This window comes from Cupressus sempervirens, chromosome 7 (assembly GCF_028749045.1).
Source record: "Cupressus sempervirens isolate cs-2001-9-10 chromosome 7, ASM2874904v1, whole genome shotgun sequence".
Lineage (NCBI taxonomy): Eukaryota > Viridiplantae > Streptophyta > Pinopsida > Cupressales > Cupressaceae > Cupressus > Cupressus sempervirens.
In genome coordinates, this window is record NC_143124.1 from 926,162,341 (window position 1) to 926,179,354 (window position 17,014).

General features: G+C 36.4%; 1 non-coding gene across 1 annotated transcript; it reads left to right on the forward strand.

Annotated features, from left to right (window-relative positions):
* Window positions 1-16,031: 16,031 nt before the first annotated feature.
* On the forward strand, window positions 16,032-16,103 carry TRNAT-CGU (transfer RNA threonine (anticodon CGU)). The gene has a single exon. It is a non-coding gene; the product is annotated as a tRNA-Thr (tRNA).
* Window positions 16,104-17,014: the final 911 nt, after the last annotated feature.

The window sequence follows — 17,014 nt, forward strand, 5'->3', positions numbered from 1 at the left end:
GAAATTATTTTGTGTGTATTTACATCTAACTCCCTTTGCTTCAAATTTTGCAACATCTTGTGTATTTGTACCTCATAATCTATAGGAAAGAATTGGGTCTTCAATCTAATCTGCGTTATCTACCAAGAAGTGATCTTTTTCTTCCCATCTTGCACTCTTTGTTCTTGAATTATGTTCCACCATAACAAGGTTAACCCTTTCAATATAGTTTTTGCAACACTCACTTTATTGTCATCTAACACTTCATTATGATCAAAATGGTTCTTCATTGCGTATGTGTAGTCTAACAATTCTCCTGCATTGATTTTTTTATTGAAGATAGGGAACCCATCAAAATGATCTTTACTTATGGATTTAAAATCATCTAGAAATACATTTTGTTCTTTGGCTAACTTTGGAGATACAATCACCTCTATTGTGGGGCTCTCTTCTTCCTCATCATCTTTTATGTCTCTTCATTCAGTCAACTTTCCTTTTTCTTTTACTTTTCCCCTACTGGTTTCTTGCTCCTAAGCTCTGGTGATGATTTCTTGCATCAATTGTCTAATGGCCTCTAGGTTTATTTATTTGGGAGGCATTTTACTATCCTTAAAGATTTCTAGAACACTAATGCTTGAATGTATGACATACACCAAATTGCTCACAACAATGTCAACTCTGATACCAATATAATGTAGAGGAAATTGTGTCTTACTTCTAAAAAAGGCTTAATAAGCCAGTTAGGTCACACTAACAATCCAATGGAAATGATTCCAATGGCCTTCCCAAATATCCACTAAGGACTTGTCTAAAGTTTCCCAAGGTTTTTATGCTAACAATCACAATACTTAAAGGAGAACTACCACAACTCCTCCACCAACTAGGATCTCAATTCTTTCACACCTTTCATGGTATCCAAATAGATTGGTTACATTCCATTTTACCAATAGTTACATGGTTTTTTCTCAAACAAACTTTCTAATCAAGTTGTTGTAAGAGACCTATTAGGCCTAATTCAACTAACCCTCCCTATCGAGTATTTGGCTTTTAACTTTACAACCACATGAATAACCCAAATAACAAATTGTAGTTCCTGACACCCAATTGGAAGCTCTAAACAATATCCAACAATTTCACTTGGGTTTTGCATCTAAGACCCTCATCCCAAATTGAGAAAGATTAGGCTTAATGAGTAACTTTTGACCATCTTTCCAAACAATGATTACAAAACCTTTACTAGTTGACTTTTCTTGAAGTCTTGGCAATTGAATGGGGTATGTACATGTATGAGGAATCCCAACCTAACCATAAATTCCATCATTCAATGCATTTTTCATTATAATCAAACTATCTTTATCTCTTTGTGGCTCACCACATCCCAGTGATCAATCTAGGGCATCATTGCAAAAATAGGAAAATAATCTTGGTATGTCCAAAATAAAAAGATAAAAAATACTATACGATAAATCTTATCATTCCAAGAAGTAATTTAAAATTATTATCATGGAATTCTAGGAAAAACTCATTTTAAGTTCAAAACCCTAAGTTTTAAGGGTTTTAAGCCTGTTTGAATTCAAAAGCATTACTCTCTTCACACAAGCAACCTTAGAGCTTTAGTAAATATTCTTTAGGAGGCTAAAATACTGATATTGAAGATAGAATCACCTACTTATTGAAACTAATATGAATTGAAACACACAAAAATGACAAGCTAGTAGGAAAGACAGAGTAAACTTGAACACACAAACTTGCTTACTTTCATTGATAAATCCAACCAATCTCAAAAATAGTTTCCAAGGCTTTTCTATATTCTCTTGGATTAGTTTTTCGTATTCATAATAGATATTAGTTGGCTCAAAGTTGCAATCTAGAAAAATTGTTCCAAAAGTTACAAAGTTGCAACTTTGTAACTTTCAACTTCTAATGCTAAATTTCACTCCTAAGTGTACCAAATCTACTATGAACCATCCTAAACTCCTAATATACCGTGGAGAACCCTTCCTAAGAAAGATTCACCTCATGACCATTTCTAGTAGCTCATAGTCATATAGTTGACAAAGTCCATCCTTCAGGGTTTGCAAACAAAATAGACCTAATTAGGCTCAATCCACGTGGTTTGTTTCCCTACGCTATTGCACCACTTACTTACATTTCAAACCAAAATTGTAATGGTGCTCCTACACCAAACACTTAGCTATAACAAAATAGTATTGTAAAAATAGAAATTTTAATGTTAGACAAATAGAATTTTGTCATTGAAATATAGGATTTTCTAAAAAGGATTGAGTGTCTTAAAAAGAAAATATTCAAATTATGTAGTCATTTTTGTATTGTATTTTGTAGGAATTATTTTTTTATGGGCGTGAGATGGGGAATCCTTTAGACCTAAGGATGTCAAGTTCATACCTTGATCTCCATATGCCATGTATTTTTTTTGTATTTGATTGTTACCTAAGATGCAAATCCTCTAAGTTAGGATGTAGTTGACTCTTTTGTATAAGGAGCTAGAAAATTAAAGCATTAGGAAGATATTTTCATAAGACTCTTTTGTATGCCCAAGAGGATACATGTATGTGTTGGAAAGGACATTGGGTCAATCTATCATTGTTTTTGAGTACTTTTATGAGATGAGAAATTACTTCTCAAACTCCATGTAGGTCTTTGTAAGTGTCATAATTCCAATAGTAGATTCTATGATAACCCTTACCTCCTCCTTTATATGTTGGTGTGAATCTAATGCATGAAAATAATTTCATAGAACATGTTGATTTATGTGTTCTTCCAATGTTGTAATGCAATTTTATCTTCTATGACCCATTTGATATCCTATGTGTGCTCACCAATGGTGTTGTTACAAATCTCATGTATACTTGCTTGGTGTTCCATGTATTGATGTGATAAAAAAATTTATAGAATCGTTAGTGATTGTGCATCCTTATCTTGATGCTTATAGGATTTGTTGGTTTTAAGGTGAGTATGCTTTGGAAGTGAGGGATAAATGCTTTGTTGATTTCTAGATTGGGTAATATAAGGATCAAGTGTTGTGTGATATAGTGGACATGAACAGTTGTCATGTATTGCTTGGTAGACCTTGGCAGTATGATTGTAGGGTTGTGCATGATTGTGTCAAGAAAGTGTTTACTATTGAGAAAGGTGGCAGAAAGTATTCCCTAATTCCTTTATAGAATGAAGAGCTCAGTAGGAGGAACTTGAGTATTGATAGCTGAGTTGAGTTAAAGTTTGGTCCAGAATAATGGTTCTACCCTAAATCTCCACTGTGGGAATTCATGGACTTGGGAGGTCTGAGAATATATTCAATAAGATTTATTTTCCCTTTTCTAGGATCTCAAGAAACTATGTTTGCTAATTTTAATCTCTTTCCTTAGGTGAGCTTTGCTATAGCCTAGCTAGGCGCAAAGAGTAACATAGGTGTTTAACTTGTAGGATTTTATTGGATTTGTGAATCCATTGGTATGATAAAGTTATTTGTCCTAATAAATCCTTGGAAATGAATTGGAGTTTGGTTGAATCCATTTGAGGGAGCTTTCAATTCAAAGATTACTGTTAAATGCATTTCCTTTGTAAACTACCCATAGTAGGGTTTGGTGATGTACACACAAAACATGGAAGCAAGACCTCCAAAATATTTGAGTCCATCCAAAAGGGTATCCTAAATGAGAGTTTATTCATAGGGTAATTTATTAGATTTTTGAATTAGAATCCAAAAACCTAATTTGGAGGGTTAATTGAGGCATAAAGGGCTAGTAGGCCTAAAAAGAAGGAATATAGAAATTGGTAGGAAAAGACTTTGAGATCAAACAATGTGAAGTATTTTTTAATGGAATGACTAACATGAAACCCCTAGACTCCTGCAAGGTGTTTGTATAAGTGATAGGAAGTTAGTAGCCAATCATACCCTTGTGAGTTAATTAGAATTGTGAGCACTTTGAATTGATAGAGAAGCTCTAGGAGGAGTAGGGGTAAACTAAGTTGAATCCTCCTAAGGAAGTAGGATTTGAGGTTAATAAGATCCCCCTAAGAGGTCCTAGAGGAGAGTTAAGATTATCTCATTGAAGAGCCTCCCTATAAAAAATATAACAAGATTCAATTACGTTGGTGCAATATGGTAATAAATGAGGCGATATGGAGTGAGTGCTCACAAGGATGAAAAAACAAGGCAAGAAATGTCACATCCCATATTTCATAATTCTCTCTATTGCATTGGGAAGAGGGGATTATCCACTAAGCTTAAGATGAAATTAGTCATTAAATAATTTTTATTTCTTTTAGATGACGAGTAGAATTGATTGATGCAATTTTCAATGAGAATATGAAACAAATAGGATGTAATAGGATGCAAGGAAGACACATATGAGTAGATAGACAACAAACAAACTAATATGATAGTTCCAAAAATAGATCTAAAAAAAAAATTGATCCACTAACCTATTCAATAATTTGCAGCTAGATTTGTGTGCTAGGAGAAACCTAGATATATAGGGGCTATTGGACTTGAACCTATATATGAAAGTCACCCTTGTTTTTCCAAAAAGAGTAGACAAAACCCAAGATATAAAGTATACCATGAGGACTTTTGAGATATAAATTTGAATCTTTTATGTTTCACATGCACATAGAAAACAACAAAATTATTAGGAGAAAACAATTTTTCCTCGGTCAAAATCTTGCTTATGAATTAACCTTGAAAATGAAAAGAAATTTCCTTAAGGAAAGGATAGTGTTGTTTGCAGTAGAGGCTTGATAAATATTATACATTCACAAATGTTGGATATTTCATGAAAATGCATGAAAATTGTCTTGACCTTGGATATAGGATAGGAAGAATATGAATGCCTTTTCATGATAGGATCTAGAGATTGATCCATATCTTTTATGCTTGATTCTTGATTTGACTCAAATTTTCTAGTGCTTTCTTCAAGTCTTGAATTAATATATTGGTAATGGGCATTCCTTAGATCAAATTAGATGTAAAATGAGGGAGGCAACCTTTTATTTTGTAATGAATAAAGTGGTAGACACTTCACAATTACATTAAGATCAAGAGAGGATGAATCCTTGCTCATAAAGTAGATCAAACAAGAGCCAAGAAAGAAGGGAAAAAGCATAGGACCTCAACCTTACAATTTTGGAGACCAATTTGTATTGATCCTAAGTGTGAGATAATTGTAGATATAATGCATGTGAGTTTGATCTAGTAAAGAGAATGAAAGAAGTAGAGATGGAAATGTGTATAATGTAGATATTAGCGGGGGAAAAGTGTTGAATGACTTATTTACTACTAATTAGAAGCCCATAATAATGAAATTTCTATTTTGAGCCCCTAAAAATTGTAAAATCTGAACTAGGTTGGAATCTTTTTTGCACTAGACAGCATTGACCTAAGAGGTTAAGGACAACCTCAAACTTGAACCAAGGTCAAGGGTGACCTTGACCTTGGCATAGACCAAAAATTGATGCCAAAATCTCCCAACCTACACTCTAGGTTATTAAATGTGGGTCTAAACTATCACTAAAATGATAGGGTCAGGGATGACTTCATCTTCAACCTTGGAATATTAGAATTTGGAAAATTTTAGATCTAAAAAGTTCTTCAAAAGTAATCCTTGGATATGTTATTGAAATTGTACGTCAAATATGTACTTTCACACAAAAAGAGGTATTTTTTATTGGTGGGGAGGAGCTTGACTCGATCAAGCCCCGATTGAAGAATCAACACTAATTTGAGATGAAATTGACAAAGAAATGTTAACATGCACTAGAAGAAAATATCATAATGTAGAATATCATAGAAATTTTAATGCAATTATGTTTAGTACGCTATCAAATATGTTAATATAATAGCCTTGACTCAATAGAAAACCAAAAGGAAATCATGTGAGACAAAACCTCATGTATCAATGTACTTGCAATATGATTCAATGGATGGTGCTTATATGAAAGTAGATTTCCTCTTTGATGAAAAAATTCCACAATGAAGCTAGATCTAGGAGAATAAATGCATGATGAATGATGAATATCTTGAATACTTGGAGGAAGAATGCCATGCTTGAAACTCCCTAAATACACTTGCTTGATGACTTGGTTGAAAACTCCTTGAATGCAAATTAAGAGTATAAACATGGATAAATTAAATGTGTAATGGATTGGAAAATAAAAAGATAAGGCCTTCTTTTATAGTGATTTTGTAACAAAAATCGAGAAGGGTCGACTCAACCAAGTGAGGATAAGCAAGATTTAACATCAAGTGCATGATTTTATTTGGAAATTCACCCAGGTAAGGGGTGACCTCAACCCTTACCACCCATGTAAGGATGATCTCATCCATTATCACCTGGGTATGGGACGATCCCATCCATCACCCTAGGCGAGATATAATTGTCCCTGACTTAGAGGTGAAAGAGCCTAAAAATGGGCTCCAGATTTGAGAAATATTATGGGGTTGAGGAAAAATGTTGACATATGCAACAAAAATGGTCAAAAAATTAATTTAAATAATTATTGGTGCGATTGGGAGAATAAATGGGAAGCCAAGCATATTTTGAGTAGGATTAAAAGAAGAAAAGGCCCTAATTTAAGTAAGTAGATGAGAAAGGAGGTCCTAATGTACCAAACCCATTAAGGATGGATTAAAGGTCATACAAATAAAGTGTACACTTTTTAAGATGATACATCTAGCCCCCACTTTAGTAGGAATATTAGGCAAGTCATAATCATGGTAGAGAGAGAGAGAGAGAGAGAGAGAGAGAGAGAGAGAGAGAGAGGTGTTACAAATTGCAAAGCAATAAAACATCAATAAAACTAAGGACATAAGTCCCCAAAATAAGGATCCTAAACCTACATCCATGCACAAGGGCCTAAAAATAAAACAAACAATAAAAGTAAAAATAAAAGACACAAAAATATTGGTTAATACTTTAAAAAACTCCAAATCAACTAGTGAGAGTGACCTTGATTAGAAATGGCCCACCCACCAATATCATGCTTGTAGAGCCATTACAAGATCATCAATTATCACATAGGAAAAATAAGTGCATCACCAAATATGATATGAAATCCATGACCTAAATCTACTACCATGAAATCAAAAGAGATAAAGTTAAAAGTGATTACCTTGCCCAATAAGCTTTGTGTCTTATTGTGAATCACAAATGGAAGATGATTGAATAATCTAGTGAATTTTTGTGCCTAGTATTCAAACCCATAAGGCATAGGATTGAATATTCTAGCAAGTTTGTGTTCTTAGTATTCAATCCTACAAAACAAAAGGTAGGTTTGAATAGTCTAGCGGGTTTGTGTGCTCAGTAGTCAATCCTATAAAATATTTGCATCTTCTAGGGTATTTCAATGCATGTGCATGTATTCTTCTCACAAATGGATTGGGTTCCATTATCCATGAAGAAATGTGTATGTAAATGTAGATCCCAAGGATTGGCAAAGGATACATATACCCATTAGGGATTATCTACAAGAAAAATAAAAATAAAACTACATAAATATAGTAGAAGGGAGGTCATATGTATGGCCCCATCCTTATAATGTCCATGTAGTCATATACATCATAAGGAAAAGAATCAAGTATACATACTTCTAGCAACGATGATATATCCTTGAATAAAAATGTATGTCATAGGCTTCGTAGAGAGCACAAACTCTTATAAGATAAGAGAATAGACAATCGTGAAAAGATATTTTGCATATGAGAAGAGGTCCTTGATAGGAAGAGATCACATTGACAACACGTCTACCTTCAAGAGTATTAAAAAAGATGTCATCTTCAAGACAAAAGAGGAGGAGGAGAACAAGAATGCACCCATTTAGCTCCCAAGTTCCAGGTAAAATATGGATTCTTGATGAAGGATGTCAAACTTTAGATCACACAATAAGGAAGCTGTTTATAATATAAACACAATTTGCAAATAAAGCAGAGGTGATGATCAAGGATATACACCTCTTTCATGTAAGAGAGAATCCTGCTGAAAACAAATCCTTATAGGAAAATAATGTCACTTGATAAACAAATGCCACTATACTAAGGAAAGTTGATTCTTAGACAAAGAGAGAAAGGATGTAAAAATCACCTTTCCTCCCATTATGAAATTATATCGATATCTAAAACTTGTGATTAATATTGGCAGCAATAAATGTAAATCTCTCCCAAAAGTAGATCAAAAACATTCCCACAAGATAAGGGAATATGCCCAAGACAATAAATAGTTTCTAGCACTTCCCTCAACAATTCTTCAGCACCAACCCAAGATCGAGACCACAAGGAGAAAAATAGAAATCCATAAAATCATGCATCGACTTCTTAAGAAGCCCACATAAGTTCAACATTCAAGATTGATGTACAAGAGACAAAAATATAAATATTAAAGAATGCATGTAATTATCAAGCATACAACACCTCTGAGGTCATTGACCTATTGAATATACAGAGACTAGGATACAAATCTCCATCAAGTCTTGTGATGGACTCACATCCATTTCTAGGTAGAGGGTCCATGATCTTTTTGTTGAAAAACTTTATAGCAAGTGACCATTCCAACACATATATCTCCAAGGTAAAGAAATATTCGGCCTAACCTAATTCTTTCTAGCTTCCATGAGTGCACAACAATCCATCCATGGTAACTTCAAATGCGAGCTAAAAATCAAGAAGCTCTAAGAAAATGATTAATAGTCAAAACCAAAGAGAAAGCATCCTCTCCAAAAGAATAACAAAGACAACTTTATTAAGGAACAATTTGGTCCCTGCATTAAAATAAAATATTAGAGCCTCTTTAGAATGACATGAACAATAAAGAATGATGATTGCAACCCAAGGGCATAATCTAATAGCTCTTTAAGACATCAAGAACCTTTACAAAAGATCATCCATCTTCTAATTGAATATTATTATCATGACTCATTATGCACTACAACAATAATATCTTAGTACCAAGATTTTGAAACAAAGTGGATCTACTAGTGAATACCGATATCAAAAGATAATGACTTTGCATGATAGCAAATGTGAAAACAAAATCTATTAAAGAAACCCTGTTTACTTTAATCATAATATGAATTTAAACACTAAATTGTGAGAAGAAAATAACTTATGAAATAAATATAATAGTGGATAAATGCCTAATGGCATTAAAAATAATAAATAATTATAATTGGTGTACAATTAAATTTTAAGAGGACAAGAAATATAGGATAAATGCTTTTAATGGTATTAAATTTAATTTTAAGAACAAATTGAAGAATGTTGAAATTTTAAGAACAAATTGAAGAATGTTGAAAGCGTGGGCATTGCGAGAATCGAACTCGCGACCTCTCACACACAAAGCGAGAATCATTCGTTGTTGAAGTCGTGTGAAGGCATTGTTAGAGGCAGGGAGAGTGGCGCACTTCGAACCACTTTGACAAAAAAGAGATCGAGATGGCCGATCCTCGAGATCAACAAGTTGCAGATCAAATGACAGAACTAGTAAGTCTAAGTTCAATTTTTGATTCCATTCAAGATATCAATGTGGATGAAGATATATCACAGTCTGAGGCATACTCTATGCCTACAGATAGATTTAAATTACCAGTTAAGAAATGGAGTGAGATTTACAGTGACTTAGGTCTGTTAGCATATAAGTCTAAGACAATATGTAAATTGATAGAGTTACAATTTGTAGTGAAAAATGATCAGACTCACAACTTTATCAACCTATTATCAAGTAAGGATATTCAGAATCTAGTAAAACAAGCCAAGACTAAGAATGGTTATAGGTATCTGCACATAGGTAGTATTGTGGCCGGAATAGAACCCTTATATCGCAAAGGTATCCCCGCAACAGTCATGATGACTTTGCTTGATGCTAGACACAATAGATATAGCGATATGCTCATGGGCGGTATCTCTGCACCCATGGCCGCAGGAGCCACAACCTTTGACGTCATCCTAACTTTGCAGTTAGTCTGTTAGATGACCATCTAGACAAGGTGATGATGTTCCAGTTTGGAACGCAGTACTTAAACATGACGAAAGGGTCAAGAACACATGCTTTATGGTTTTCCCTTTATGGCTGCTTGTTTAACACCACAGTTCCAGTAGTGAAAGATCCAAGGGTTGATAAAAGTCAGAATAGGTATTCTCTGCTCTGGCAGCCTGATGCGAAGGGTGCGCAGATCACTACACCTCGCATGCTGCAGTTGACAGATATCCAAGTTCCTAAGGAATGGATAATTGATATGAAGGAATTGCACCAATTGGAAGGTCCTAGCAACATGACTACCATTTCCAATGTACAAGAAGATTATCATCAAGCACGAATATTGTTTGCTTCTTCGCAAACATCATCCTCAGCTTCTACTCCTGTTCGACAACCTTTGTCTAGGAGTCAGTCCTCTCTTAGCTCATCTTCTGTATCATCAATGTTGAGACAACCTTCAATGCCTCCACTTAGAACACCTCCTATGGTGCTTGTCAACACACATGACAATACCTCATTACCGAAGCATTCACCAACAATAGTTTCGAATCCTCTTGCTGCTCCATGTGAACATCCTCAGTTCATGGAGTTGGACAGTGGTGAAATGCAGTGTACCAATTGTTCCTTCATTTGTCCCCATTATGTCCGCATGTATCTCTCTGGTCAATAGACTTCCTTTGACCAAGAATGACTGCAGTCTCCTGAAGTCCCTACCTTTCATGACTTCATTCTGCAATCTGCTGATGATAAGTATAGCATACCTTGCTGGCCTCAGCATGTCATAGCCTCTGGTCAACCAGATGCTCCTACACAGATCAAGATGCTTAACTATGCCAATCTGTGTATACAGAAAGCTTTTCTTGTGCAACAAAACCACTTTCAAAAACTTGTTCAGATGGAACTCGCAGCCTAGCAAGCCCATGCCAGTAATAATGCTAACTTCCATACTGTGATTGCTTCTTTGCAATCCCTTGAGTCTCGTCTTTCCAAGAAGTTTGCTGATACTATGCAGTCTGATATCAATAGTCTCCGCTCTAATTATCAGAGTTTTCGCACATCTAGCGAAGCGTGGTGGGCAAATAGTATAAATCGTTTGTCTTCTTTGTCTGCAACCTCACATAGCTTAGCCACTACAGCGCAGACCATTACCACTACCACCCAGACTATTGCTAAAAAAATTTCCACAATAGAATAGATCACAACGCAAGTGTGTTCCCAACAGTTAGCTGATGCTCAAGGCATCCATAACAGCTTGCAGTCTGTTAAAGAACTTGTCAATGATAAGCTAAGTACTTTACCACAGCCAGTACCTGCCAAACCTCAAAGTAGCTTTCCCAGCTCACAGGCAGATCACCAAAGGCTACGTTCTCTACATTCTGGTAAAGCCTTAGTAGTCCATGTGCCTCAACCAAAACCTCAGGAATTTGATTCCAAGACGAGCACTTGGAAGCAAGTAAATATGGTGTCTCAGGACCCCTATGATCAGTTGTACGCGTTCAATGAAAATGTACCTTCGTACATTAATCTGGATAGCTATGATCCTGTCAAAAACAAAGCAACGCTTGATGCACTACGAACCTGGATGGACAATTCCATCTACGCCGCCAACATGACACCTGACCAAGCCATAAGGAAAGGTTTGAATGCCCTCACAGGCATTGCAAGAAGTGCTTGGGATAGTCTTCCCACAGACTACAAAGATGACCTGATCAATGCCGGTGTCACAACAGTAAGCAGTGCACTTTATAGAATGTTCGTTGGTCAACATGACAATGAACAACGTGCAGCCTTAAAAAAGTTCACAGAAAACTGAATCTGTGATATGAGTAAATTGGATGAGTACTACAGCGACTAGTACACCAATTTCTACAGATCAGGCCAAACAAACAACAATGTTTGGATGTATAATACATTTTTGAATGGTTTTCCTCTTCAGCTGCAATCATACTATAGAGAGAAAATTTTGTATAGTATTATGAATACATCTGACATGAGTATTAATGATGTAACTTTTCTATAGCTATGTCAGTTTATCAAAGAGATCAATAGTGATCTATGCAACGAGAAACAAAACAAGAAAAAGAAGAAAGAAGTGTTACCTTATCTGAAAGCTGGACTTTGCCATTGTCAATCCACTTCATATGGATGTGACAAACACAGAAAGAAGCATAAGCTATATAAATCTTATAAGCCTCATAAGGCCCAAGACAGATCTTATCCTCATTTTAGGTCTCGAAAGAAAAGAAAAGTATTTCTCAGAAGAAAAGGAAAGATCAAAAGAAAAGATTTCAAACCTGTGTGTTATATTTGCAAAGGTGAACACTATGCCAATAAGTGTCCAGATCGCGACAAGAAAGGTAAGCGCGTTCGCGTCCTTCAATCAGCAAATCTGTATAATGAACCTGTTTCAGTTATTTCTGATGCTTCTGATTCCGAAGATTTGTGTATAGAAGAAAGCTCATCAGAAAGTGATAATGAAATTATGCAAGCTAGACATTTACATATTGCTTCAGAATTCTCAGAAGAAGAATCGGATAGATTCTTTTCTCCAGATGAAGACGATCAGTCAGAAATTTCATTCTACTGCAACATGTACCATCGTGCTGATCGCATTCCAGACCGACATCGTCCTCTGAGTCAAGTCAATCCAAATTGGCTACGATTGACTCCACAACAGGAGCTTGATCGAATCCAAGCTCGCAACAATCAACTGCTCAAGCGCCGAGAAAGTTTTCTGACGCCATATCAGTTCGAGCAAATCAAGAAAGAGCTAGCTTCACTAGAAGAGCAACGGAATAAAATTTTACTTCAAGAGAAAGAAGCCATCTTGCCATTATATGATGAAGATGCTCCAGGTCAAAGACCTTCTTCCAGCTCTCATGGGTATACTCATAACCCACAAGCTCAGCAAGCATTTTCCAAAGCTTCCCGTAAAGAGTGGCTGTCTCAACGCTTAGCTTTTCTGTATCAAGCTAAGGCCGACATTTTTCGTGAAATACATCAAGTTCAGAATGAACCAAAGGAATATGAAATTAGCAGAAGTGCCATGACTGCCTTCGACAAGCTACTTTTGGAAAGTGAACAGAGTCAAGAACCTTCAGCCATGGAAGCCACTGAAGATCCTGCCGAACAAAATGTTTCCTATCGGCAACCGCAAGAAGAAGAACCAAAACAAGTATTCGGTTATCAGAAAGGTATGCGTAATCCTTGTCCCGCTTTCCTACTTACTGTCAAATTATCGGGATTGAAACCATACCAGTTATGTGCTTTATTAGACTCAGGTGCAGATTGTAATCTGGCCCATAAAGAAGCATTCCCTTTAGATTGTTGGGTTCCTACTTCCACCAGTATCCATTCAGTAAGCCATTTCCAAAGTCGAAGTGAAAGACAAGAAATCCCTTCAACGATTTCTTGGCATGGTCAATTATATAGCCAGATACTTTCACAAGATAGCTGAAGCTAGAAAGGAGCTGAATAAGCTTCTACGTAAAGATGCTCCACCATGGACTCAGCACCATGACCAGATCATTCAGAAAATCAAAGATCAATGCCAGCAGCTTCCTCCGTTGAAACTTCCTGGATCTAGAAAAAAGATCGTACAAACAGATGCTTCAAATGAAGCATGGGGAGCTGTCCTTCTCGAAAAAGTTCAACATGATGGTAAAACTCGAGAAGAAGTTGTCAGGCATGAATCCGGATCATTTAAAGGTTCTGAATTAAATTATCACAGCACACATAAAGAATTGCTTGCTGTTATCAATGCTTTCACCAAGTTTCAGTTGTTCATAGGTGATAAGCCATTTGTATTAAGAAGTGATTTGAGACATCTAGCAAGCTTCTTCAAAAAAGAATCCAAGCACAAAGTCGCTCGTGGTCGCTTATTGCGATGGGCGCAATTTCTAGATACATTTGAGTTTGAAATTGAATATGTAGAAGGCATTAAAAATGTTTTAGCAGACTTTCTCAACAGAGAAGGTTACCATGTAAATGCCTTAAATGAAGAACAGGAGTATCAAGAATATATCCGTCCCAGAGCTAATCCAGTGGCTCAGACCTTACCGAATATTGTAACAAATTTGTATAACAGTTCATATTTTGCTCCTAATTTAACTAATCAACAGATTTATGATGATCAAGTTCGCATGAGTATAGAAGAAGAACAAGGTCGCCTGATGGAAGATCACAGAGACCAATCTCTGCAACGACTGCCACAACCAGATAGATATATTGCAGTCCCTCTAGCTCCACCAGCTCCTTCTGTTCCAGAACCTGCAATACAACAACAACAAAATCAACGACATGTTCGTATGATTATGGAACGCAGATCCACATATCCAATGGTGTGTGAAACACCTTGGATTGCTGATACAAGGATGCTCACAAAGCAGATATATGATGAACTTTGTCAAGCTCATTTCGCCGCAAGTCGACAGCTCTTTATAGATTCTCTAATTGCCAAATATCCCTGTCGAGAAGCAGACTCAGAAATCTCTGCTGTAATAGGATCTATTCAAACCTATGCATCCTCTTATGAGTGGCCAATAGAGTTCCTCAGTAATACACATATCCCAAATCAGCATCAAAGCCAATACCACTATCTCTCCAGGCTTGATGATTTCTTTCTTGGCCTCTATCCACATGCTCATCTGCAATTTCCCATGACCATTAACTATGGTTATTTATTCCACTTGTAGTTTCTGTCGCCTACACCAACGCCTATAACCAATGGTATATTTTCCTCTTATGGACCAACACTTGCCCAAGAAGATACCATTGAATTGCGAACCCTATCTTCCTTTGTAACACAAAGAAAACCTCTTTGGCTGTTTACCCAATTTGAAATAGTCCCAGAAGATCGCACACCAGATATCTCCATATCAAAAACATTCCTGCTAGTAACATGTCAAATTTTTTGGAAGGAAGAATCTCTCGAAGAACGCCTTGAATCCCTTGATGCTGACAACAGACCCATGTCTGAAGATGATGAAGAGATGAACTGGGAAGTCAGTTCGCCACGTATGCATCAATATTAACACTTATCAAGTGGGGTTGTCACTTCACACAGGCATCTCAACCTGTGTTAGAAATACTGAGACAAGGACGTCAGCCTTGGTAAAACTGACATGAGCTGAGTTACCCTTCTCGTTCAAAAAGATGCCGTTGTAATAAAGTTTGTCGGTGTGTTCCTGTTCACCTCCTTTTGTAAATGGAGGTCTTGTAGCTTGATTCCTTCTGTCTGAAATCTCTTTACACGTGTCCGTTTCCTATGGTCGGACTCCAAGCAATTGTAAAATGAAGAACATAACTTCCATCTATATAAGGAAGGCCATTCTTCATTCTTAGGCAGAAGAGATTGGAGAAGAAAGTTTAGAAGTCTTAGGAAATAGTCTTGAGTTGATCTTAGAAGATCAAGAATCTTAGAAGAAGTTGAAGTTGTCCACTTCTAGGCAGAAGAGATTGGAGAAGAAAGTTTAGAAGTCTTAGGAAATAGTCTTGAGTTGATCTTAGAAGATCAAGAATCTTAGAAGAAGTCGAAGTTGTCCACTTCTAGTAACAGATAGTATAATCTAGTTCTCAGTTAGTTAGAGTCTGTAAATCTCATCTCATATTATCATTCTCTGATATAGAGAGTATGCTCTTATCTCATCTGAGATAATAAGAAATCAGACTATCAGCGCGTGATGTATATGTGAACTATTGTATTGTTCCGCTGCATATCAATGAAATATCATAGTCAAGTTTCACATTCACAGCTGCTTAAAAGTTGGTATTTGACTGTATTAAGTACACGTTTAACTTTCCTTGGAGAATCTGGTGGTAGAGCGCAAGGCTCTTAACCTTGTGGTCGTGGGTTCGAGCCCCACGGTGGGCGCAGCTTGAAGTCGTATCTTTTCCGGCGCAGTCGCTCTGAAGCTTGTGTCGTGTATTTTTGATGCACCAGCTAATGTGCCATATCATTTAACACGTGATTCCTCTTTCATTGACGTGCTTCGAAGGGATTCATTTTATGTTTGGTTTATTTGTACTACCCGATTACAGTGGTGGGTAAGGAGCTTTTTCCCGTGTGCCTCCATAGCATAGTGGTAGTGCGTTCGCTTCGTAAGCGAAAGGTCGCGAGTTCGATCCTCGCTGGGGGCTTAATCGCAACTTCTGGTCGCCAGTTGTCCAATTGTTTCATCCCCTGCCACAAGCTATTCTTTTCACTCTAAATCGAACTTCAGTTTCCATTTTTCACTCCAAATCGAACTTCAGTTTCCATTTTTCACTCCAAATCGAACTTCTCCGCTTGGAACAATTTCGCCCTCATGGCCAATGCGACCTCCACCTACTTTTATTTGCAGCTCCTCGTGCCAAATTAACGATTCATCGTCATGGGTGCCCATGATTATCAATGAAGAAAAGGGAGTAAAATTGATTGGTTGGCCCAACAACGTTCACGCAAAATGAGTTTGTCAATCATTCGCATACCAAACACATCTCAAAAAAAGAGTTTCCTTGCAATATTGCATACACAATCACATGCCATTGCGTGCACATGCTTGGATGGAACGCCAAGGGAGTTGTAACGACACCATCGATGCATTTACAAGACATGGAAGGTACCGCTGCATTCCAAAATTGGGAATCTCACACATTAATCAACGCCTTTTATGAAATTATATGCACGCATTAGGTTCTACATTGACCCAATGTCCTCTTTGCCACATCCACAAAAACTCTACAGTCTGCAGGGATGAACTTGACATCCTTAGGTCCAAACAATTCACATCCCACTTCCATTAAATTTTTTAGCAATTCCTACAAAATACTCTGCACAAACACAATTACATAATTCAAATATTAAATTATCAAGGCCGAATTTTAATGACATGATTTTAGTTTTCTAACATTTGATTTTTTTATTTTCCAATATTATTCCGTAAGACCTAGGTGTCTCAATCTTTTTGAATTGTGGAGTGATTTTTCAAATGTGAAATGGAAAAATTCTCAAAATAAAATAGTCGAAGAAGTTTAATTGGTTGTAATCAACATACTTATTCACATATATT